Source organism: Sinocyclocheilus rhinocerous, unplaced genomic scaffold (assembly GCF_001515625.1).
Source record: "Sinocyclocheilus rhinocerous isolate Xijiao unplaced genomic scaffold, SAMN03320098_v1.1 scaffold180, whole genome shotgun sequence".
Taxonomy (NCBI): domain Eukaryota; kingdom Metazoa; phylum Chordata; class Actinopteri; order Cypriniformes; family Cyprinidae; genus Sinocyclocheilus; species Sinocyclocheilus rhinocerous.
Window position 1 is genome coordinate 195705 of NW_015657493.1, and position 2559 is coordinate 198263.

At 38.0% G+C, this 2559-nt stretch overlaps 1 protein-coding gene across 1 annotated transcript in view; it reads right to left on the reverse strand.

Moving 5' to 3' along the window:
* Positions 1 to 2559, reverse strand: part of LOC107721116 (PH domain leucine-rich repeat-containing protein phosphatase 1-like) — a 41616-nt gene that overhangs the window by 22491 nt on the left and 16566 nt on the right. The gene's annotated exons all lie outside the window — the stretch shown is intronic.

Genomic DNA, 2559 nt, shown 5'->3' on the forward strand with positions numbered 1-2559 from the left:
CACACACACACACACACACACACACACACACACACACCTCGCGTGATGGGATGATGGGTGTCGTTTTCAGAGCAAATGTAGATCAGAGCAGTGAAGCGCTGGAGAATCTGCACAGCTGCACTTCAAGCCTCTGCAGTGTGAAGTGAGAGGTCAGACTCTAAAACACACACTGATTTATAACGTCTGCGTTTATATGCTCTAGTATGTTCTGCCAGAACATACTAGAGCATATTCCCCATTTCCCACCAGCCCTTGACAGTACGCTAGAGCTGAACCGGACAAGCATCAGTGGACTAATGTAAGTTAATGTCCAGAAAGTCCACATTGGGCAAAGTTTGAGTCACATGATCACAATATAAATGTCTGACAAACATTCACAGGACAGCTGCGTTTCAGCCTCCACATTCAGATCTGTTCCCGACACAAACACAATGAAAATGCTTTAAATTAAAAAAATAATAATAATTTGAGGATCTCACTATTTAATTAAGGCTGGGAAAATAAACCGATGCATCGCGATTCGAGAAATGATTCAGCATAGATTCTGAGATTTTCCGAATGCATGGCGATTCTTTCTCGAGTGGATCCTGAGCTTAGTTTTGAACAGCAGATGGCGCTGCATGCTTTAGAAACATCTGTACTCCGCTTGTCTGTCATTAAAAAAAACCCCCGCTAATTAAACGTCACTGTTTCGTTCAATGATTTGCTGAATCTGAAAATTACTAGTATTATTTTTCCTGTTTTAACCAAACAATTTCAGCCGCCGAAAGTCTGGTGCATCACTAAATAAATGCCTAATAATTACTGCAAATATCAAAACAGAATTTTTGAGAATTTTTGAGAAAAGCTGCACCAAATTCAGTCATTTTTGGCCCCAAAAATCTGAAAAAAGGTCCTGGTAAACCCTGATGAGGAGATTATTACACTGCATTGTTCTCTCTATCTGTCTCTTCGTCTGCCTACTGATTGATTGATTGATTATATTAGATACATTATATAATATATATATTGTTTTTGGACATGTACACGATGGAAAAACAGTATTTCTTGAAGAACACTGTAAATTATACATGAATGTGGTAATCGTTCAGGATCCTGGTGTGTATCAGAAGCAGATTCCGTCACTATACCACCATAGTACTCGCTTATAAGGGCGTGAAAATGTTCTCTAGTGAGGGTTTGGATCAGCTCTAGTGTGTCAGCTCGTCTTATCTGTACAGGTTCGAGGTACAGAGGACGTCTCACACACACACACACACACACACACACACGCTGATGAGCGTTCATCAGTGTCACAGGTCTGTTTAGATCAGCTGTGATGGCTGACATGGCAGTCAGCACTCAATATTTAGTCTAGCAGTCTAGAACAGAAATAAACACTGAGAGACTATGAAACACACTCCGTTTGTTTAGCACTTCATCAAGTCTCAAAACCACCATAAAACTTTACACCTCACTGAGCAATGTCCACTATGCCTGTCCTCTCACTGCGCTCGCTGGTAAAGTAACCAGGATCTGGCCCATACGCAGATCTAATACATGTCAATATATACAATTTCCAGATATGAAATATATACATGAAACCTATTAAAAAATTTAAGAATTTCATATATGAATATATATCTAGCCAAAAAAAATGATGTATGTTTATGCATGTGTAATACATATTTGGACACATTTCTGTTCATCCTAAAACCTATCATTATTATTTCATTATGTTGAAATTGCATAAGTAAATATAAAAGATAGACACTTATTAAAAAAATTATTACAAAAACAAAATTTTGGCCGATACCGATAATTCTTTATATATGAAAGCCGATAACCGATATGTTGGCCGATAAATCTAAATCCAAATATAATATCATATAAAATATATATAGCCTTACCAGTATATAGTAATATCACTCTTGACATAGGACAATAAATATCATATATTACATTTCCTTATGGGTGGGAAATATGCTGCATAAGCATAACCTGGTGTTCAGCACATGTGAGCAATATAAAGTGAATATTGCGAATATTGCAGTCAACTAATTTTTTTTTCTTAAAGATTGGGCCAACAAATTAGTTCCAGATCCTGTCCTTTCATTCTTATGGTCAGCAAAACTCTGAATCTAAATTAGAGCAGATAAGTTTCTTTCAGTAATTAACCAATTACACTAAAACCAATTTTAACCAGTAAAAGGGATCTGTAGGTAATACTGTCGAACGGCTGAAGAAAATCGATTCTATTCTGACCACTGTGCGCTTCAGGAGGGATGCTGTAGGATAGTGCTGGGCGGTATAGCGGTTCATACCGAATACCGGTGTTTATTTTTGTTATATGAATTTTTAAAATACCGCAATACCGGTGTATGTCACTTAAACAGCGTTCGGAACGCGACACTGTTTGAAAGGCGTCCCTTTTCACTGTTGCACTGTGGTGAGGGAACAGCTGTATGTGTTACGAAGCGTGAAAGTTCTGAAACTGAAGCTGTAGAACTAATAGAACGTGATGACACAGAAGAACTCATCCACAATATCCACATTGACCGCCACAAATATCCACCGCCC